General features: G+C 32.3%; 1 protein-coding gene and 1 long non-coding RNA gene across 2 annotated transcripts in view; both read right to left on the minus strand.

Annotated features, from left to right (window-relative positions):
* The window catches only part of LOC128168829 (uncharacterized), a 324,047-nt gene that overhangs the window by 206,867 nt on the left and 92,481 nt on the right, over positions 1–24,699 (minus strand). The window lies entirely within an intron of this gene.
* On the minus strand, positions 15,456–17,166 carry LOC128168835 (uncharacterized). Its single transcript, XR_008241460.1, has 3 exons — positions 16,887–17,166; positions 16,577–16,665; positions 15,456–16,237 (listed from the first exon to the last, which is right to left on the minus strand). It is a non-coding gene; the product is annotated as an uncharacterized LOC128168835 (long non-coding RNA).

Raw genomic sequence — 24,699 nt, forward strand, 5'->3', positions numbered from 1 at the left:
AGCATCTCGAATCTCATTAATGTTATATTTAAATGAATCAGTTACATTACCTGCCAGAAATGTTAAGGCCTTTATTTCATCTACAATCGCATTTAAACGATCCTCAAAACCTTTCATATTCGTTATTACACCGTCTATCATATTACCCATGTTTTGGAATCGGACATTCAGGATCCTCATGTACGATTTGAAATTCTTTGCATGACTAAGAATCGCTCCAGTGATGTTTCTGTTCCTACTTATGAGATCATTGACACGATTGGCTACAATTTGTAAATCTTGAATCTTAATCTTAAATACGAAACTGTATTTAAAGCAATAAAATTAGACAACATGTTAACTTCATGTTGCATATCCTTTTCAAGAGTCGAAAGTACCAAACCTAAGGGATGAATTCTGTTTTCCTGACATATTCTATTGACTTGCGGATTGCCCCTCAGGCAAACGACGGCTGACACCTTCGTTGGGATGTCAATGACAAAGCTATGATACCAAAAGTTATCCGAAGGGACAACATGACCCAAGTCCTCCATGAATGCACCTATATTTCCCATAAATCGTTTTTCAAGAGTCTAATGAGGCGAGATCGTAATGCAAACGAAAATAAAACAAACGGTAAACAGATTCATTATTATTAATGAAACCTTTAATGATAAGAGCTAAAATATACACTAAGAAAGCTAAGAATTTAAATACAAAGATTTTTGTAAGGAAAACTTTGAACTTTTGATATAAGCAAGGATACGAATAATCTGGATGAAAATCGCAGATTATTAGAGCCCCGCAAGGATTTGCGGGTGCCCTATAGTAACCACTCTGTCTGTCTGTCACGCTTCCGTCCACAAATTTCCTGTTTTTTTTTAATAACTTTTTTATGGTTGCCCAATCAAGTTCAAATTTGTTATGGTAGTTCAGTAGGCAGAAATACATATGTTGATGCTAAGTTTGGTTCTCTATGTCTTCTGGTTTGGAGCTGGGGTGGTGGGGTAGATTCCTAAACTATGTATATGAATGAATGGGCCAAGAGAGATAACTGCTGAGAATACTTGGACGGCTGTACAATATTTGCCCTTTGGGATTAATTAACCTTCCACAGGAAGAAAATCCTAAGCTTTATCTTTATCTGTCACATTGAGATTAATTACTGCACTGCATGTGTCTGCAAATGAACTTTGTTTTGATGTTAAGGTCAATTTTAAATGATGTGTAGTATTGTGTACGTTATTTGAAATATGGATTTAAAATATAATATTCATACTTTATTTTGGTTAAGAACCGTAAACAATGATTTATGATAATTTTATTGAATTCTAAAATCAAGATATATATTAAGATATCCTTTTTCACTATTTCATTTTTTAATTAATTATTTTATTTTTTTCTGCCTTAATGCTGTTAATTTTAACCGGTAATCAGATAATAACCCCATTCTGTAATTTCTGGAAAAAAATCTTAATGTAAATTTAGAAGAAAAGGATGAGAGAGCAGAACAATTAATCCCCTCTGGGGATTCTGCTGCAGAAAGTTTAGAGGCTTATCTCTATCTGTCATATGAAGATTAATGAACACTTTTGTCTGCAACTGATGTTTGTTTTAAAGTTGAGGTCAACCCTGGGTGATACAATGTATTTGCATTCACCGAAGGCTTGCATTTTATAAATCATATGAAGATTAATGAACACCTTTGTCTGCAACTTGTGTTTGTTTTGAAGTTGGGGTCAACCCTGGGTGATACAATGTATTTGCATTCACTGAAGGCTTGCATTTTATAAAACACTTGTTTAAATCTTTTTCAAATACACATTTAATTTAGTTTTTTAGACATGAGGTTATCCCTGTTTTTATACATATTCAAGGTTACTTTTTAGAGTTTTTGGACATTCAGGAATTATCTTGAAATTTCAAAAATACAGTTGTTACTTATAATTTTCATTTTTTTTACCACCTTATATATATTGCAGTTCTTTACATCTTATGTCGGGCATTTATTTTTGATCATTGTTAATATAAAGAGGATGGAATTCAAAGTTTTTTTTACTTCTCTATATTTATTGTCATAGCGGGGCCCTTCCTGACTGGTCAGTTTTCTAGTTGGTCAAGAAATATTCAGTGCACAATATGCAGTGGTAGTTTTCAGCTAAGATTAACTGTCAACTGAATAGTTATAATAGCAAAGCACTATTTATGATACAAATGATAAAACGGTAACTGCTTCTAGGCACACGACGTAATGAATTTTTCAATTATTTTTTTACGGCCAGTTATCTAGTTATTTTTAAAAAGGTGATAACGTATTCATTGCTTCTGGCTACACATAATTAGTGAATTCTTAAATTATTTCACGGCTTATTATTCATTTATTTCATAGCCATTTTGGCAATTATAGACAATCAATCAATATATGAGTCATTCTCAAAATCCGCCAAAATTTTGGTCACGGGTCAATAAAAAATTATATCAAGGAAAAATAATATAAATGTGTACATTAATATATACCACACAATATTCTGCGTTTAGCAAAACACGTTAATTCTTTTTGCATGACATGTTTAAAGAAAATTTGCCTTTTTTAATGTCCAAATTAGCATGTTTTGCTAAGTCACACACTCTTTTTGTTGCACTTTCATGTGGTTTATAAATATATCCAGTACACTTTGCTCTCATTTTTTTATGTATGCTTTACACAATTCTTAAGAAGTACATTTCAAACAATAAAAGTTTTGTAAATGTTCTTGTTTTATGAAATATCAAGACTTAAATGTGTGTTACAAGAGTTTTCGTCTCTCCTGTTATGTTAATGTAAAAACAGAAAATAGAAATATTTAGAATGACCCTTTTTGGATTCAATACTTTTCATCAGCCTCAGTTTCATTTTCATGAAGCAAAGTTGTTGACGCCATTTTTTGAAGTTCGTTGGTTTGAGGAAAATGTCCCAGATGTAAGTATGATTTACTCAGTCGAAAAAAACTAGTCCTTACTGTTACATTGAACATGAAGGTAAAATATTTTAACTTTTCTTACAAAATAACCTAACAATTTTGTTTCAAACTACTGCATCATCAACATTGTATGGTAGACAGGAAGGGAAACAAACAACCATAGATAGAGTAAGTGTCTATCCTGCTATTGTCCATCCTGTTACATGTAAATTTGTAACAGGAAAGACAACTTTATATAAAAATGAGGATTTTAAGACATTTTCATTATTTATATAGCAATAACTTTTCATAAAATATTCAATAAAGTAGTATGTACAAAAAATTAACCTTAAGTGAGGACTTTTGTTTTAATAGTTTATGTTATCACATAAGAAGTGATTTTGCAACAGGAAAGATATATCATTGTTACAGTACGTACAAATGTCCATAATAACAGAAGAACTATGAATATTTGTTCACTTGTCAGATCAAAACATTTTTCATATCATTTTTTGTGAACAATCATTTCATATTCTGTTTTTTATTACTTACAGATAAATTTTGTTAGTAAATGATGTCAAAATATATTTTTGTAACAGGAAAGACATGGACTGTTACAGGATAGACAATTAATGATTGTATTTTTCTTTATACATCATGCTGATTATTATATATAATCCATGATAAAAATATATGTTTTTGAATTATATCTCAGTTGTTTAAAATCAATTCAATATCTAGTGATTATGTATAAATATATTAAGGCATTTTAAATCAGTGTAAAAGGAAGGACAATAAATTGTTTCTCAAGCAACATATTTGTCTACCTTTTAATCAAAATATTTGATCTGCAGTGAAGTAAACTATTTTTATTTTTAAAGAATTATAGCAATTTTGTTGAAAAAAGAAAATTGTCTTTTGGGATAGGTAAAAATGGGGATGTCAAATGCTGACAGAGAAAAACAGACAGAAGAGAGATGCCTCATTCCAGAGCCAGAAATATTAGATGGGAGTACCCACTACAAAATAAATGACAACAATTGGAACAAAGTTACAGAAAAGTGAGACAGCCTACAGTCCATAGTCATACATAAAGCTTACAAATGCTTTAAGTACTCTGTTAAATGTAATCTTTTTATTTCACTCTACATTGTCCTTCCTGTTACTTCATTTTCTTTAAAAGTTGATATTTTCGTAGGCAAATATTATTATAGGAAAAGTTTCTTTCTTTTGTATTTTACAAAGTACATGTAATCAGAAATAAATTTGTTATTTAATTTAAATATCAACATTAATTTCCACTACTGACCAGATTGTGTTATTAGGAGTCTCTCCTGTTACAGTTGTACACATTTTTCAATTTTTATTCTATATTTTTCAATATATTTTACTTCTTCACAAATGTCATTATATATTAGGAACAACACCTTAGTCAATTTTCAGGATTTTTATATTCAGTGTTGAACCAAATGAAGATTTTGATCTGAATGTACACAGGAAGTCCCTCCTGTTGCTTTTTTTGTTCTTTCCTGTTACACTTTTTACTGTAAAGATTATAAAACTTTTATCATAGTATTTAATGGTATTGTTTAAGGTTCATCTATATTTTAACAGCATATTAATTGACTCCAAGCTGTGAGATTGATGCTAAGTTTACTATCAATCAACTTTAAATTAGAATTACGATTTTGTAACAGGAGAGACTTGTTTAATACAACAAACTGTCTTTCCTGTTGCGAGGCTCAGTCTTTCCTGATACAGCACCATAAATATAAAAATATGTTGCTTGTGTATATTTCTTTTAGGTTTGGGTCTACACATATGCTTAAAGTTTCATTTCTGATCAAATATAAGCACTCTGAGCTTTTTACTTATCTTTTTATTCTGTAAAATTGTGAAAATAACAAAGAAAATGTTTACCTGTTTTAACATTTTCTATTATATTATTGTATTTTGTATTTTGCTTCTGTTTCATTGAAAAAATGTTAGTTGTTCTTTATTTGTCATGCTTTCACAATATTGTCTGTAGAAATTTTGGAATATTGTTTTGCTTCATTTTATTTAAATTTGTATTTCCTTGTGTGTAACAGGAAGGACAACATTTAAGTATGACCAGTTCTTTGATCGAAATCAAATAATTTCTAGGTGGGAGTTAAGTGGTTTTGTATTCTTCAGAATTTTGTTTATTGTTTACAATTGAATAAAATTATTTTTCAACACAAGAGAATTCTTGATTTTTCTTAAATTTTATTTCTGCGTTTTTTGATAATGACTCATATACATACATACAAGTGTATAACTCCCGGGTATATTGTCCAATTGCCTGGAAAAGAAATAATTAAGTTCTATTGCTCTGAATGGTATATTAGGGGTGTTTTTTTTATTGATATCAGAATTGCTTTTTAAAATATAGTCAAGTGTACTTTAAAAAGCATGGCATCAACAACAATCAAATCCTCTAACAAGTGGGTTAAATATTGCGTTGAACACTCCATTCAGGTAAGTTCTTATGTAGAATCGTTGAAAGAGGATGGAGCTTTTGACGAAAACCATACCAATGAGAAGTTAGACATCCTCGCTTCCAAACTCAAAGAGTTGGAGAAGGTTTTGTCTGAAAACTACACACGACTACAGGAGTCCTCTGTAGCACTTCGACAGGTTTGTATATTTATTTCTTGTAAGGTGAAGACAAAACCTAGAACGAAGAATGATGTTAAGAAGAAGGGTCAACCTAAAACGAAAACTGCAGATACAGGACCTGAAGACCAGTGCAATCAAATAACCTCTGCACCTGAAAAGAAGAATATCAGAGAAGAAAAGGTGTTAAAGGGCAAACATTGAGTACCCTGTAACTATTGCTTCGCGTAAGTCAATTTTATAAGTTTTATATTAAACACACCGTTTTATTCATTTCAGTACAAAACGGACTCTCAATTAGCTTGTTGCTTATCATGATTTTCCCTTGTTTTGTTTTTAATTAGATATGGTACAGAACGTCCCGAACGTTGGAAATCTCATATGCAGAGATGTCCCATGGGACCTGATGAAGACACTGTTAAGGAGCGAAATGTATTTATCAATCAATCTCTAAAGGATTTTCGAGCAAAAGCCATGGATATAAGCCAACACATTTATGTCAATCCAAGGAGTTTGGAAGATAAACTGTACGACAAATCGGTGGTGCTTTTAATGATGCGACAGCTCGGTCACCAGAAAATACCTCTAGGTGCCCGTATGAGAGCACCACCCCCTGAACTAGGACGTAGAAATCCGACCCAAATTGTGGTTCCCACAATTGCACCATATATTATTGCAGATTTAAATGACAGGGTTAGGGCTATTGCAGCAAACCCTATTGCAGATTTGAATGACAGTGATGGTAAGAGATGAAATAATTGAAATTTTCTTACACTCAGAGAATTCAATAAGATGTAAATAGCGCTTTGCAAAATGTCCACATGCTGAAAATTTTATTGCAGAAGCAGAATTCAATTCAGATAAAGTCCATGTTGTGACAGTGGAACCTATGAATGCAGAAACTTTATCACCGAGTAAAGGTAAGTCTTCAATCGTTCCAGATGAAGAGGAACAATTGCCCTATTGCCCGGATATTTTTGCACCTACCCCAGAGAAAGAATGTATTGGAGAGGAGTAAGAGCCGTTGCATCGACCAACACGAGTTAAAAGAATTTTATCGTTGTCCTCAGAGGAAGACGTGGATACAAAGGATGTTTCCTACAGGCCGTCTGTCGAGAGCGACGAAGAAGCCAACACCACTCCTCCAGAAGAAAATATAGGTAAGTATACGCCTAGGAAGAGGAATCCTCCAAGGGATCCAAGCTCCCCCGATTACGGTAGGAAAGCGATAAAAAGTAATGGAGCCCCGCAAGAGTATACATCTGGTCTGAAGCAAAAGCTTTAAGAAACTGGGTTTTATGATGTTCCTGCGGGGTTCTTGGAGCTTCCGATACGGAAGCATATGGACAGCGTTTACTTTAAGGCCACAGGAATTGAAGGACAGAACAAAAATAATTATTTAGGGAACATTCATAAAATGCTATGGAGGATAGGTAATCCCAAAGTAGAGGTTTCATCCAAAATGCTGGACAAAGACTCCATCCTGGAATTCTACAATTTTCTGGAAACATACGAAGTAAACCACCAGACAATAGTAAACTATAACAAATCATTAAACCATATTCTTAAGTATTACCTGCGAACAACGGACATGATCAACGTAGACAGACCCGAGTATGATCGTCTCCTTCATGTCCAGAGCTATTGTGAAACCATCACGGCAGGTACCGTCAAAAACTGCTGAGAAACCCCCGCCGCCTTCACCAAAGGTTCTGTCCGACATTGTCGAAGCAGTTCGGAAAGCTGCCGAAGAGGAACTTGAAAAAAATCGAGAATTGAATTATCTCTACGACAAGAGATGGAGCTGCATTGATTAACAGGTATCTAGCAGCAGAAATATGTCTTAGACAAGGACGGAGACGGGGAGTAGTCATGCATTTTTATGTCGATCAGTATAAGACTTCGCTCGAAAATCCTGAATATCAGATAACGGACAAGAACACAGGGGAAAAGGTTCTTGTTGTGCCTGTGCACGAGCACAAAACAGCAAAGCAGTATTCAGGTAAGATTGTTCTTAGGTCATACCTCCAAAACTTCATTGAAAGGTATATTAGAAAAATCCGTCTGGATATAGTATTAAAAACACAGAGCAAGAGCCCAAACATGTTGCTGCAGTTTGATGGTCAACCCTTCCTGAAGGTATCTCGGGCCATTGTTGCTCTCCAGCAAAAACTTGGCATCCAGAAGCCCTTCACCATTAGTGATGCCAGGAAGTCTGTGGAGACATATGCCAATCATTTGGACGCCAGCCTTCAAAAGACAGTTGCAACTTTTTGCAAAGACAGTTGCAACTTTTTGCAAAGACAGTTGCAACTTTTTGCCATTGAGAGTCTTAACTTTTCGTAGAATTAAGGGGTGGGGTTAAAGAATGTCAGAGAAAGCATATAAGATATTTTTTTAATTACAAGATTTTTTGCACAGTAAAAGAACTGGAAATTACCTACGTTTTTATATAACAAACGTAAATATTGGATAATAAATAAACATTTTACAGGTGTTTACTTTCGGATAAAATTTGAAAAACAAATTGGCGTCGGCCATTTTTATGAACATTGCAGTTTCCGGTGGCAGTTATGCCCTTATTTGTGATTCGATTTTATTTTGATGGTGTCATATAGATTTTTTTTCTCGTGATCGATCAAGGCAAAACTAGCCCCCTCTTTTGTACCACTTTCAAACAACATTCGCCGTGCAAGACCCGGTACCAAAATACTACAATTGAATACGGTATATCGATGTGTCGTTCGAAATAATACTTTTGCAAATTTTTAACGGCTTGTACGAAAGGTTCGACATCAAGGTTGTTGTACCAGATTAGAAAATCGCTAAAGGTTGTCATTTTCCTTTCGTTCCACACACTTTGACAGAAAGCATACTCTTCGCCGGTAATATTGGCATTCTTTAAACTGGAATAAAAGGCCTCGTTAGGCGGAAGTCGGTCGCAATCCAGTTTGTCAGTATCGTCGAGAAATTCATAGGGGGAAAACCTTTACATTTTTGAACCTCAAACGCTTTTTAAAACCCCGAATAATTAATACCAGGACTCAGATATTGTGAGATATCTAAAAACTTTTTTTTCGTTCTGATGCACGAATAAGAATTATTGTGTTTGACAACGAAGGCCTCGTTCTCGTCGAGCTGGAGGTGTTTGACGAGGTAACTCTTAATCAAATTATTATCATATTTGGCAGAATCAAAATCAATGCAGATCATTTGTTCACAATATTTTTCAAATTCCTCTTTTAATTTATTTGTAAATTTTCTATCTTCATTTATCATTTCCTGAATTTCTTCATCATCCCCAGCCTCTCGAACACGTCATTACAAATTCCCTGGTCAAACACCAAGTCATCGAGAGCGGCAAAAACATCTGAAAACTTTTCTTTGGTTAATTCTGCAGCTTTTCGAGCAATTGTTAACATGTAATCAAGCACTTTTTCGACGAGACTGTCGACGTTGGATTTAACAATACAACGCGGTTCGGTGTGGTCGTCTACATTTGAACACACGCTTACGGATATGGGGACGTGTTGTTCCGTGTATTGGAGATTAACACTGCTTTGACTATTAATTGGTACTAGCATGGATTCAAAATCGTACTCTAAAAACCATTCATAAAAACGTTCATTAGCATTAACTGATATACCATGTTGTTCTAACTTATCAAAAACGGTATCTGTAGTAGAATAAAACCCTCCCTGGAATTGTTTCTTTGTTCTCTTTGTGCACACACGCTGGTGTTTTTTTTCAAATTATTTAGAAATTCAAAATCTGCATTGAAAGTTTTTGGCGTACGTGTCAAATTTAGTGATGTACGACAAATGATGGTCGAAATGATGGTCGAAGAGATTTAAATATATATTTTTATTTGTAAATAACTTGCGCAGTCCCATCTTCTTGCAAAGAATATACATTTACATTGATTTCAAAACATTTCTCGAAATAGACAATTTGATAAGATAATACCCGGAAAGGATTGTAGGGCTGAATTTATTTTCATGTCTTGTGTTTTATTAAAAGAAACCCATTTTTCAAATAGCTTTTGGGTTTCAATTTCCAGCAATAACCAATCATTGTCCCTGTGCAATGCTAGACAGCGGAAAGCACAAAGGTTGTCCTAATATAAACACTTTTTTGATTCGTCGTCATCGAAATAATAGATTTTGAGCGTTTAACGTGTTCTGGTACAGTAACTTTACCCTTACCCAAAACAAAATTCATATGGTAGATGACGATGCGAAATTTTGTTATTAGCCAAATTTACCACAGATCTGTGTCGTTGAGGTGACGTCGAAGATGTCGTTGCATCGTTATTCTGCATTAATAAATCAATAACATTAATAATTAAAAAAAATATCAATACCTTTTATATAAAACGAACAAAAATCACGAGATGTTTATATAACCACAGATTTGTTGCTTTTGTTTTGTTGCAATGTCGTAGTGGATGTTGATGGAAAATTGATCTAAGTAAATAAAATATACAAAAAAATCTTTTAGAGAAGAATAAATTTTTATTAAAATTTAATTGTATGCAGACACTATTCTTTGTAATTATCAATGTATAAAAGTTTTAAATGCTGGTTAATAACCTATAAAAACGGAATATAAATTATATCGACTAGCGTTTTTAATGCTCATCAATGTTTATTATATTCATTTCCCATGCTGAAGGGAAGTAACTAAAATATTTCATTGAGTAAATCTTAAAATCCCGGATTATAATGTGTTAAGAAGGAACAGATGTACGGATGAAGTGCTTTTTCCAGACAGTTTAATTACACATACAGAGTTTTGATTGATATGAAAAAGTAAAAAGATTTCTCTTTGTTCTCTTAGCATATACATAAATCGATGCTTTCGGATTGCTTCACTCCTTTGTGAGCAATTAACTGAAAGATCGTCCCAGTTAATCGAAAGAAGAAGAAGATGCATGGCAGGAAGAAAAGTTGGAAGCGTAAGTATTATTTTGAAATTATCTTATACCTATTTAAGAAGGTAAATAGTTTTTTTAATATAAATATTTACATACATAAAATAATTATTTAAAAAAAAAAATTATGATCTAATTTTACAAGACTAAGAATCCGCGAGTTTTCAAAGCTAGAGATACTTTGCATTAAAATGCTGGGTATTACTATTCGACAAATGTGAAACGATGAAAATGCGATATCTACAATATCATATAAGTAATTTTTTTTATAATCTTTTTTTATATGGATATCTAAAATTTATTTTATGTTATTTTAGACTAACGATGTTTGGTTAGATGCCAGGCCAATTATAATTCACTCAACCCCGAGAGCCCCTTTGTTTAGACGGGTATATATGATTCATTACATTTTTATCTCTACAATGAAATAACAAAACAACATCTAAAATATTGATTAAGTAACATTGTTTAAGTTAAAAATGTTAATTCAAAGAAATAACTGAAATAAACTATGTTAAAGAATTTATACGTATACATTTTCTATAGGTAAGAAGGAGAATAGAGTTTACAGAGACGGAGGAAGGTGGGGAGTGAGCACTCCGTTTGATTCTCCGGCACGGACGCATAAATTAAAACTTTATAGTAGCATACCTTGCGTGTCTGCTGGTGTCGTTGACATTTTGTTCTCATCAAAATATTCAACGCTGAAGTTTTCGCATTTAAATAATGTATCTCTGTGCTCAATGAAGACGTGCGGTGCGATGAGATGAAAACGTGAACGTGTAGTCGCAGTACAAATTCCGCTTTGCACACCCTAACGTGGCGATCATAGTTGTCTTTTCGATTCAGAACTTTTTCACAAATATCGCATCGAAAACTTTCTGATTTTTCATGTATCTCTCTATTATGAGGCATGAGAGAAGATTTGTTACAAAATGACTTGTTGCATATGATACAAAATGACATGCTCGAAAACAACCGCACTTTGCAAATGCTATTGACAACTGAACTAGACTAAAAGTAAATATCTTTATCATATATGTTGTATATCATTAGTCATAAAATTACATTATTTTACTTCTTGGTTCTCTTTCCGGGTTGATCTATCTGACCGGATGTTGTCCGGAAATTTACATTTTTCTTGTAAACGCAAGTGTTGAGGATTTGCTATTAACTTTAATCATAGTTTTGTGAAATTTCAACCCCTCAGACTTTCCATCAATTAAAACCTTGTAAATTGTTTGGTTGTGCTCTCCAGACCGACTCAATTTCTCAACATTGCAGAACACGAAATATATTTTTTTATTCCTTTTATCTTGTCAACAAATATTTTTTTAAAAATTGAGTCGGGAAAGCGCAAGCAAACATTATTTTAAGGATGATCTAACCACGATTATCTAGAGGACCTGTTTTACAAAGAAAACATTAACGAGTACGACCAAATTTAATTCTGCTAATAACTTTACGTAGTCGGAAATTTTTCTTTGTTAAACAGACCTCCTATTTTCCGCCCTTCTTTCGTTTCGTAGGAATGTAAACTACTGAACACAGATTTTTTAAAATACATCTTTAAGTTTTCTTTCCTTTTTTCATTACAATATATATTTTTTTCCAGACAATCGCCGAAGAAAGCCTTCAGCAGCGCGTGCTGAAGCTTGATGAAAGCTTGGAAGCTCTGAGACAGGGAGGAGAATCCTCCGGAAATTAAATGTATGCAATTTTTGCAAAATTTAAAATGTTCAAAATTTCAACATGTCTTTTTCAATTATGTTTAGTGTTGAAACAGTCTGTAGCAATTTACTCAAAATTTACAAAACAACCGCTGACACGATAATACAAAGATTACAAATAATTCAAATATTTATATTTTGTTTATTGAATTCATAAAGAATTTCAGAAAAGTCAATATGTTAAAAAATTTATCATTACAAAAGGAGGTTGGAGAAATCAATAAGCACTGGCGTCGGAAGCAAATTGAAAGTGGGGGGGGGGGCTAGACAAATCCTCAGAAATATTGGGGGAAAAAAAATTCCCAAAATCATGGAAATCCTAATCCGTGGAGGGGGGGGGGGGAGTATACCGAAAAAATCTTACTAACTTTGCCAAAAAAGTGTGGGGGGGGGGGGGGGCTAAGCTGTTGGGTGGGCGCCTCTGCCTTGTCGAACGGCGGAGTGGTCTTGGTTGAGGAGTTAGCATGACTGGTGGGGGATCGAATTTGAAAAGGTATATCGTGGACTCCTCTCCTCACACATAGCGCCAGAATTATCACTAGAAAAATCAAGTTTCTCATGACAACTGCGTCAAACTCGGTGAGTGACTGGGACTCGATCTCGATGTGCACCCGTCTCACTTTACCTTCACCCCCCCCCTTTACGTGCGGTTTTTCCGATCCATGTATTACTATTCACCATGGCGTCAAGAAGCAAGCAAATCTACGAACATTGGGTGGCTATGCAAGACAACATAGGACCAGGGAAGGAATGGCCATTTCTCATCCGAAGACTATTTTGGACTCATTTTCTTAGTCATTGGCAGCAAATTTTAAATACTGCTTTTGTTAAGGTTAATTTCAAGTAATAATATTTCGCTCTTAATTGCATTTAAATACTAATACATCCATGAAATAAATAATGTACAGTTGTGCATTCTTTTAAATTATTCTCATTTTCTTAGTCATTGGCAGTACATTTTAATTACTGCTCTTGTTAAGGTTAATTTTCAAGTAATAATATATCGCTCTTAATTGCATCTAAATACTAATACATCCATGAAATAAATAATGTACAGTTGTGCATTCTTTTAAATTATTCTCATTTTCTTAGTCATTGGCAGTACATTTTAATTACTGCTCTTGTTAAGGTTAATTTTCAAGTAATAATATATCGCTCTTAATTGCATCTAAATACTAATACATCCATGAAATAAATAATGTACAGTTGTGCATTCTTTTAGATTATTCTCCAATGGCAGGATTTACCGTTTATATGCTCAGAATGTTAGCAACAGACGATACGAGTACCTAGACGGTCGGGTTAGCCGATATGTGCCGAGAGAAAACAAAATGTTTTGACAATAAAGAAAATTGTATTGTCAGAAAGTACGGAAGTCATGATTATGACCAGGAAGAAATGCGGCAGATATCGGGAACGCATTATAGATAAGGTACTGAGGAGTTAGACATGTCCCACAGAATGAACCTCTGCCATTCAGTCAACTGAAATGTTACTGATAGAAAACTGTAATGTGGCTGAATGGCATTGCTTTGCCATCCAGTCACCTTTCCAGACCATTCAGTTATCATTCAGTTGACTGAATGGTAGAGCTTCATCCGTGTCCTTGTGGCCGACGAGATGAATTCCACAAAGGGAACCCAAACAGCTACTATTATTCTATTGTTTCTTTTTCAGATTTCTTTTTAGGGTCTTCCGTCTTCGGCGGAAGACCCTACCATTATTCTATTGTTTCTTTTTAACTTTTCTTAAAAGGGTGTTCCGATTTTAGTGTGCACTGTATTCCGATCCATTACTTACTCTCAAACATGGCGTCAGGATGTAGGGAAATTAACGAACATTGGGTGTGACGCAAGATGCAAAACATCATAGGACCAGCGAAGGAATGGCCATTTCTAATACGATGCTTATTTTGTACCCGCTTAGCGTCATTGGCAGCGAATTCTGATAAGAGCTCTTGTTTACCTTAATGGACTGGACCCTCTCATGTTTATGGAATTGGTAACCCTGTAAGGTCTTACAAGGGATCAATCTACATTTAATCATTTCAATGTCCTCTTCAGGTAATATATATTCCCTCTTAATTGTATCAAAATAGTTATACATTCATAAATAAATAATGTACGGTTGCACATTCTTTTAGACTATTCTCCAATGGCAGCAATTACCATCTTCACGCGAGGAGTGTGAGCAATAGACGATACAAATACCTAGACGGTCGGGTAAGGCGATATGTACATATAGTTTGTTATTATTTTAAGTATTTTAATTGTTCCTTGTCAATATAATATTTCCGAACCCACAGTGTTGTAGTCCTATCCATTGACCCTTTCCATCAAGTTATGCATTTTAATTGGGTCTTGTCTTTAAATCCCCACCCATACTTTCGTTCTCGGTTCCATTCGTCCTACCCCTTAGTCTATAAAACACCTGTATTTCCAACAATCTTCAAAGGACGCATGGGAAACATGTCATGGCCTAGGAAAAGTGACGGTAGCTATCAGGAACGTATAGTCGACAACATTACGGATATATCCACCGCGGGATGAGCATTCCAAACTGAAAGTGAGGACAGGTATGCAAAATAAATAAACTTTAATAATTATATACTTCTTTTTGGAACTTTATGGCAAATTCATGATTTTATACTTTCCTTGATTTGACTTTTGGAAGTTACTGAATCGGAATAAAGATCGAAGGGAGTGCCATTGCGACGGTCTGCAGGAAAGAGAGGTAAATGTTAAAATTTTTCATTAATGAAAAGAAATGTAAACCACAGGTGTTTTATTATAATATTCTAATTTCAGCTCCAAATAAGAAATACAATGGCGCAGAACCCCAAACAAAGTCAAAACCTAAGAAGCACAAAAGTAATATTAAAAAAAAAATAATTAACTAGTGGTTTAATTTATTTTTTTGTTATGTAAATAAAATGTATTTACTTTTCAGTGCATTAACCTTTCAGTGTCGTCAATTACATCTTGGAAAAGGCGGCAAACAATAGCTATTTTTGAGGAAAATGACAGTTCAGAACGCCAAAAACCAGCATCGACGTCCACAGCCAGTGCATCACATCATGGCACTGGTAGCAGTTCTTTACCTGTGAGGAAAGAGAAAAGAGGCAACTGTCGTCACCTATCATATTTTTAGAAAACAGTTAAATGTGCTTGTCATAATGACATAGAATTTGAAATGCAGATTTATATAATGTAATAATAAATTATATACCCTAATTTTAATTACAGGCTCCTCCAAGATGAGAACAAATAAGGTATGCCAACCTCCCACGTTCAAAGAGAAGGAAGGTCAACGGAGTACAAAGCGGCGATCAAACCCCTCTCCAAGTCGGCGTTCGTTTGGACTTCTTCCGATGAAGACTTCACAGGGGATTTCGCCACATATCATTCTCATATCAAAATGATATGATTCTTATATGATTGCGCTGATATGAGATAATTAAAAAAGGGCATAATTTCAGAATCATATCATTGGTATCATATGAGAATCATATAATTCTGATATGCGAATTATGTGATAAGAGCATCATATCAAAATTATATGATCGCTTATATAATGATTATATAATTCTTATATGACAATCATGTAATTTTGAAATGATATGAGAATCGTATGAATATAATATGTGTGCAAACTATGGCTTTGCAACGCAACATATGCCCCCTATTTGACACATGTTAAACCTCAGTAGTAATAAGATACATAGAATGTATGCTATCCACATATTTCACATGCAAATACATGTAAAAAAAATGCCCCTAAATGTTTTCAGTCTTTAAAATCATTTATTGATACTCCCCAACTTGCTGTTCCAACCTCCCATCAAATGGTCTGAGAAATTTCATTGGTTTTCCTTTCCAAACCACTTGAGTTTATCTAAAATTATAGCTAGAGAAAAAAAAACCCACAACAATTCTCAGAATTAAAATAAATTTAATTCCTGCAAATGATAACATTTAGATATTTCTATTCTTCTTGTTCTTTGGTGCTTCATTAGTTTTCTGAAAAAAGAAACATATTTTGACACTTAAAAATTAAGATATCAGTTTTTATGATTTGTAAATAAGCACAATGTTATAGTACACATGTAGCTTCTGTATGCGACGATATGTCAATGTTATTCTTAAGATTTGGTGACAATTGTTGCAAATAAAACATGAATTTCCTATCCTCTTAAACATTTATTTCACATGTAATAATGATTGCTAAATTATTACATTTGCAAGCTTGGAGAGAGAGAGAGAGAGAGAGAGAGAGAGAGAGAGAGAGAGGAGAGAGAGAGAGAGAGAGAGAAATTAAATATCCAACTACAGCATCAATTTGACAAAGTAAAGTATTACCCTAAATTCATTTAGCCCTTCAAGTCTTTCCATCCACTTCTCCCTTTCTGATGTGTTAACCAAAGCACAAGACAAGTTTAGATCTTATCCTGGAATGTTAATGCAACTTCACTATAGCCATGCTTAAGACAAAGAACATAACAGCTTTTAGAATCAAAATTTTAAAAGCAAAATCAATCATGTGTTGTTAACTATTAAATAAGCTTTCAAAAGGTTTAATATCAATCTAAGGAATCTTGAAAGTTAAATATAAGTATTAACAGTGCAGTTAAGTTTTAAATTAATTTTCATGATATCATATGTATCATACCAGATTCAGAACAGGACGCAATCTTGCTATGAATGTGAGGAGAATGCCAGGATCTTGAAATTATAGTCATACATCTTCAGACTACATCCAGCCAAATCTTAGTATTAAGCGTGTGTACTATAATAGCCATTTGCTGAAAAATATAAAACACAAAATAAAATGATGAATATAAACATAGTTTAAATACATTCATATTTTTAAAAAAAATACTGACTTTCATACTACAATATTACTGAAGGTTTATAGTAGAAATAAATGCCATTCTACTATTTTGAAGATGTGAGCAAATTGTGAATAACCTGTTTTAATTAAAATGTAATAAAATAACACTCATTTATGTGACTGACTGGTCATTTCCAACAAATACTAGTACTTGTCTTGAAATAACTTGTTAAAGAAGAAAAAAAAACAATAAATATATTTACATTATATACATATTTGTAAAATTTACTTATATTATCTGTAAAGTAAATTAATATTTTAAATGAAATAAATAACATAAATAATGTTAATGAATAGTTATACATAATTTTATGCGTGACATGCAACATAAGATAATCAGTAAGTCTTTCCATGTTGATCTTCGACAGCTGAGAGGAAGGCCTACTCGTTGCTTCACATCAAGCTTTGCTCTAGATTTAGGCTACTTTCACTTTGAACGTTTTTAGTGTTCAGAATGCGCTTGATCTTCATTAATTGAGATATATTTTGAGTTGGCGATTGTTTTACAAAAGTGTTGTACTATCTAAATCAAATTTAATTAGCTATAGCTGCACAGAGCTGTCTCTACACTGTGGGAAATAGGCCTATAATTTAACACGCAGGTCTGAATTTTAAATCATAAAATTGTTTATTGTTACATTAAATTTTGTAACTGTATTTCGTCACACGTTTATATCAACACTCCACTCTCTCCAGAGAGTGAATATAGTAGTTTTTAGAAATAGAAATGATGAATGATTCCGATCGACGATCTACTCGAATTTTCTTGGAAAAACACAGCAACAGTTCTATAGCATGTGCAGATTTATTCGCAATCTACCGTCAGTTGATTAATTTAATTGCTCGTAAATGAAAAAGAAATAAGACTGGTAAATCCTTACCTTTTTATCTGAAATCATCCTGCAGTTTCTGGATCTCTTCGGCGTTCGTGACGTAAAATATGACGTATACATTTGAACGACAAAATCGAAGCCGATTCAAGTTTCATTCCGGAATTGTTTACATTTGATTATAGAATTCGTAAAAAATATATTTTATTCTATATGCCTTTTATCAATAGTGATTTTATTCATTAAACAAAAATATAGGAAGTAATTTTAAGATGTATACACCGTTTACCTACATTACTTGAAAGCAATAGAAATCCAATCATTGAATATTAAATTCACTTATAATTTCAAACAAGTTTTCATATAAAACCAATAATAATCAGGCCGCAATTAATTCGAAGGTATCTAAAATGATTTTCATACATTTCCTTTGGAAATATTTTGATGTAAATCCCAATCATATAATTATGATATGAATCTTATATAATTTTGATATGATTTTATTATGATATAATTCTCATATGAAGTAGTTATCATATAATTCAAATCATATCAGAATCATATGATAGGGATTATATAATTCTTGTATGAATCAATTTTGATATCATTCTAATGTGATTTCGATATGATTCTTATATGAAAAGAACTTCATATCAGAATCATATGTGGCGAAATTGCCTATGTTCTAATGATTAAAGAAAATACATAGAAAATATGAAAATGTGCTCGTTATTTCTATTACAAGGGCATGTAGTAAAACTATAAGGTCTATTAATTATATACTTCAAATTTACATCAACAAGTCTCACAGATGAACACACAAGCATGCCGTATAAAATGGCGTCATGTGTTAACTTTTCCCGAAAAAATGAAAAATAATGCACATAAAATATAATGTTTATATACAAAATACGGATGTAGATGTTATTAATAAATCTTGTATAGTTTTCATATCATTTAGAAGACTTTTTTTCATATCATTTAGAAGCCAATAACGGATGACAATCAATTTCATATGCCCGTTATGAATCGCTTGCTTTGTATTCCTGACCTTGCCATTGTTCAGCGTCGCACGTCCAAAGATTGGACCAATAAAAATCCACTACCTCATATTCGTTTACAGCATACTCAAATGCACAAACTGCTGGTTGTTTGACAGCAGACTATCTCTTGGGTAAGTAACATATAAACTAATATCCTATGTATTATAGTACCATGAACATGTAAATTTCTATAAAATAAGCAAATAAGTAATGTCTTATGAAGCAGTATTATAAATGTATTTGGTAAATATCGATTAAAAAGTCAGTAGTATTTGATTCTTATTTAAAAGAATAACTGATTCTTTAATCAGGTTACAGAATGCTTTATGATGATCAAATATTTTGTCTATTGTTCCAAATGAACAAAGTATATGTTTTTAATCAATAGTATTTTTAGTATTCTGTTAATTGAATTACAGATAAATATGTATACAAAATCATGATAAACTTTGCTATCGGATCACTGTGTTTATTTAAATTTTACATACATGTACAGGCCTTAGTCGCTGTAGCATCCAATTATAATATACTAATATTTCCACAATATGCGCGATTACTGTTAATTAATATTTTTACTGAAAAGCTGTACTGTAAGATAGTATAGATAGTACATCTATATTTCACAAGCCTTAACTCACCGATTTATTGTTATTGTAAATATTTTACACGTTTTTCATTTCATTTAGACTGTAAATATAGTTTGTTTAACTTTTGCTATATAACTTACCTAGGACGAGTTTTTCCGGAATTGTCCTGACTGTTCATAATTATTTGGATTTTTGTTTATAGTTATCATATCCGGTTTGTTTTTTTACTTTACAAACATGTGAACCAGTAATTGTAAGTGTTGTTTATTTTCTTATTCTATAGTTAACGCAACGCAAGGGGGAGTGCATGTGTATAATTGTATTTCATGAACATTAATATATCTCACATAGTTTTGGTATGATTTTTATAATATGCTGTCATATTAACAAGCTCAAATCATCAGAAAATCAAGGTACCTTTTTTTTTAAACACGTAGTATGCGCAGCATAGGATTAAAGGTTTTTAAAAAAACAGACAATAAGTTATACATATAAAACTCCTCACGACCGATTCTAATTATTTATACTATTGTATGATTTTTTTTTTTTAAGTTGACAAAAAAGGTTGTTTTTGGTCAACTTCATGCAGTCAACTATTTTTTTAGTGTTGGTAAAATTAGCAAGCGTGATGTGCTTTCGCAATTCCAAACCTTTACATTTTAACTGTTTTTTCTCCCTTTTATTTGCCCCCTTTCTATTCTTTTCGGGAACCGTAAACCTTATAAAGCATTTATATAGACATGGATGATAAAGTGCATCAAAGCTATCTAAGCATATTGACATTAAATTGCCAAGGCTTAGGTGATATCAATAAAAGGAGGGACATTTTTAAAGTCTTAAAATCAAAAAATTATAATATATACTTTCTTCAAGACACTCACTTTGTTGAAAAGGAAGAAAGCTTGATAAAGGGATTATGGGGTTATAAAGCCTACTTTAACTCATATAAATCAAATTCTAGAGGAGTAGCTATACTAATCAATAATAACTGTGATATAACAATACTCAATGAACATAAAGATAGTGATGGTAATTTTCTTTTATTAGATGTTACCATAGAAAGTCTTCCATTTTTATTAATAAATATATATGGACCAAATTCGGACTCACCAGGCTTTTACATAAATGTCCTTAATAAGATTCAAGATATTTACTCTAACCAGCATATAGTTATTGGTGGTGATTTTAATTTAGTTTTTGATAAGGACTTAGACTCCATGAACTATAAGAACTTAAATAATACCAAAGCAAGACTCGAAGTCTTAAAAGTTATGGAAACACTTACTCTGAAAGATGTATATCGCGAGCATAATCCAACTCTAAAAAAATTCACTTGGAGGAAAAAAAACCCAATTAAACAGGCTAGACTTGATTTCTTTCTTATATCAGAATCTTTACTTAACTTATCTCTCCATGTAAAATATGAAAACAGTTACCGCTCTGACCACTGCCCAGTTGTCTTGTATGTAAGAGCAAATGAATTTCTTAAAGGAAAGGGTTTTTGGAAATTTAACAACTCTCTCCTTAAAGACAAAGAATATGTATATCTAATCAAAGAAAAAATAAAAAATGTAAAACAGCAGTACGCCTGCCCAGTTTACAATTTAGAAAATATTGAAACAACAGATGATAATATACAATTTATTATAAGTGACCAATCATTCCTAGACACATTACTAATGGAAATTAGAGGAAAATCAATATCCTATTCAACTTATAAGAAAAAGAAAACAACAGAACGAGAAAAACAATTAGAGCAAGAGATTTTACTTCTTGAACAGAATTTTACAGTAGAAACAAAAGATGAATTATCAAATAAACAAACAGAATTAGAACTTATTAGAAAAAACAGATTGCAAGGTCAATGGATAAGTGGATAGAGGAAGGTGAAAAGCCATCAAAATATTTCATTAGCCTTGAATCGAGAAATTTTTCGAGCAAAATTATACCAAAAGTTGAAAAAGAAGATGGCTCCACTGTTTTTAATCAATTTGAAATATTAAATGAATTAAGAATGTTCTACGATAACCTTTATCAAAAGAGGGAAACTATAGACTCTGAAAACATTTACGAAAAATTAAAGTTGTATGACATTCCCAAATTAAATAAACAAGAATCTGATCTTCTTGAAGGCCCATTAAATAAATTGGAAGTCTATAACTTTTTGAAGAATATGAAAAACGATAAAAGCCCAGGGCCTGATGGGTTTAAAAGCGAATTTTTTAAATTCTTTTGGAACGACTTAGGCAGCTTTATAACAAGAGCCATAAACAATACTTACGAGTTAGGACACTTTACAGAATCAAATAAACTAGGTGTAATAACATGTTTACCAAAGGCAGGAAAACCAAAACAGTTCTTAAAAAACTGGCGCCCAATTAGTCTTCTTAATGTATTATATAAAATTGCTTCAGGTTGCATTGCTAATAGAATAAAAACTGTATTATATAAATTAATTAATGAAGACCAAACTGGGTTTTTAAAAGGTAGATTTATTGGAGAAAATATTAGAATGATATATGATATAATGCAATATACTGAACAAAATCAGATCCCTGGCCTTCTAATGTTAATCGATTTTGAAAAAGCTTTTGATACTATCTCTTGGAAATTTATATACCAAACACTGGATTTCTTTAATTTTGGGATTTCAATCAAAAACTGGATCCAAACTTTTTATAGTGATATTAAATCTTGTGTTATACAAAATGGAATTGCCTCTGATTATTTTTTTCCTCAGAGAGGATGTAGACAGGGTGACCCAATTTCCCCATATCTTTTTCTGCTATGTGCTGAGGTTCTAGGGATTTTGATTCGAAATAATAAAGAAATTCGTGGAATTGAAATTGATGGTGTAGAATACAAACTTTCGCAATATGCTGACGACACTTCAATAATATTTGATGGATCACCTCAGTCCATGGATGGTATTTTAAGAGAACTTGATTATTTTGCATGCATATCTGGTCTAAAAATTAATTTCTCCAAAACTAAAATGGTATGGATCGGAAGTAAAAAATTTTCAAAAGAAGTTTTTCACCACTCGCGATGGAAGCTTGACTGGAACAATCCCACTTTCGATCTACTCGGTGTTAAATTTTCTGTTAATTTGAATGAAATGGTAGAATTTAATTACCAATCAAAATTTTTGGAAGTAACCCGTTTGATAAAACAATGGAAATTAAGAAATCTTACAACAGTTGGAAGATTGACTGTGATTAAAACTCTGATAATACCAAAACTTAACCACTTAATCCTAACTATACCAAAACCTAGTGAAGAATACCTTCAACAGTTTGAGAAAGAAATTTACATTTTTTTATGGGGAGGCAAGGTCCATAAGGTAAAGAAAAACATTATAATTCAAGATTACAGATATGGGGGATTAAAAATGATAGACTATATGGAATTTGTTTGTGCATTGAAATCTACATGGATAAGAAGACTTATCCACTCTAATACAAAGTGGGTAAAACTTTTTGAATCAGAATTAGGATTAAAAATAGAAACCCTATGGGAAAAAGGTTAAGACTTTATTACCAATATTAGCAATAAGATAAGTAACAAGTTTTGGAAAGAAGTTTTATTAGATTGGGTAAAAATTGTTATGTCCTATAGCCAAAATGACATAAAAGTACTTAATGAACATATATGGTTTAATCCTAATATTAAAATTAATAACTCATCAATTTTTATTAAGAATTATTTCAACTGTGGTTATAAATTTATTAAAGATTTGATGACAGAAGAAGGCAATTTTGTAAGCCTTGAAACTCTTGAAAACTCAAATGTTAAGACCAATTTTCTAGAATATAGGAGTTTGAAAGGAGCAGTTTTTGAAAGATTAAAAGCCTTAAATAATAATAAGGTAGAATATGGACCATTTATTCCAAATTCTCTCAGTATTTTTTACAAACAAAGCAAAGGATGTAAGGATATGTATTATGTACTCATCGATAACAAAAAAGAATCAATTCGTTCAGTAAAGAAGTGGACAGAAAGTGGATTTGCTTTTACAGAAATAGAATGGAATAATATTTTTGAACTCCCATTTAAAACCTCGAAAGAATCCAAATTTCAATGGTTGCAATTCCAGATTTTAAATAGAATTTTGCCAACAAATGAGTACCTTTTCAAACTCAATATAATTGATTCACCAGCCTGCTCTTTCTGTAATCAAGACATAGAAACTATAGAACATTTATTTGTGGACTGTTTTCATGTCAAAGAAATATGGCTCTACTTTGAAGAATGGTTAAGAAGGAAGTTTAATTTTTTAATGACATTTGATAAAAAAACTATACTTTTTGGTAAATTCAAAAACAGAAATATGTATAGACTTCAAAACATATTGATTCTTACAGTAAAACAATTTATTTTTGCCAGTAAGTATAAGAATGTCCCAAACCTCTCGACGCTCATGTTAAAACAAACAGTCACTGATAGAATACATATTGAGAAACTACTGTTGTTGAAGAATTGTAAATTTGCTGAGTATGAAAAGTATTGGCAAACTATTTGCGATTTGTTATAAAATGTGTTTATAATAGCTGCAAGGAAATTGTAAGCAAATATTGACCAAAAAAAATTTTAAGTCTACTTTTATGTATCCTCTTGCATATATATGATTTTTTGATAGATAGTGTTCCCCTCTCTTTCTCCACCCTCTTTCACCCCCCCCCCACCTCAAAACTAAAAATACTCCAACTTTCATGGGTGATAAAAGCAAGTTTTCAAGATTGTTTGTGCATATATATGTCTGTCTGTCGGTGTATACACCTGTCTGTACGTGTGCTTTTTTATGTGACTGTGTTTATATTATACTTATATCCTCAAATGAAGTGAATATGTGATGTGTATGCACTGTAAACTAAACATATAAGAAGATGCAAATAACTTGTACATGAAAGTTTGAATAAAAAAAAAAAAAAAACAAAAAAAAAAAAACTTGCAATTAGATGCATAGAGGAAAGCTTATTCCCATAGAATGGTGAGATAATTCCCCATGAATGTGTCTATGATATTTTTAATTGCAACTTATTTTTATGATTATTATGGGAAAAGTGTATATTGTATATGCATTGAAACTGTAAGAGTTACCTCACTTTAATTAATTAATGTACATATTAAA

The sequence above is a fragment of the Crassostrea angulata genome, unplaced genomic scaffold (genome assembly GCF_025612915.1).
Source record: "Crassostrea angulata isolate pt1a10 unplaced genomic scaffold, ASM2561291v2 HiC_scaffold_57, whole genome shotgun sequence".
In the NCBI taxonomy this organism is placed as follows: domain Eukaryota; kingdom Metazoa; phylum Mollusca; class Bivalvia; order Ostreida; family Ostreidae; genus Magallana; species Magallana angulata.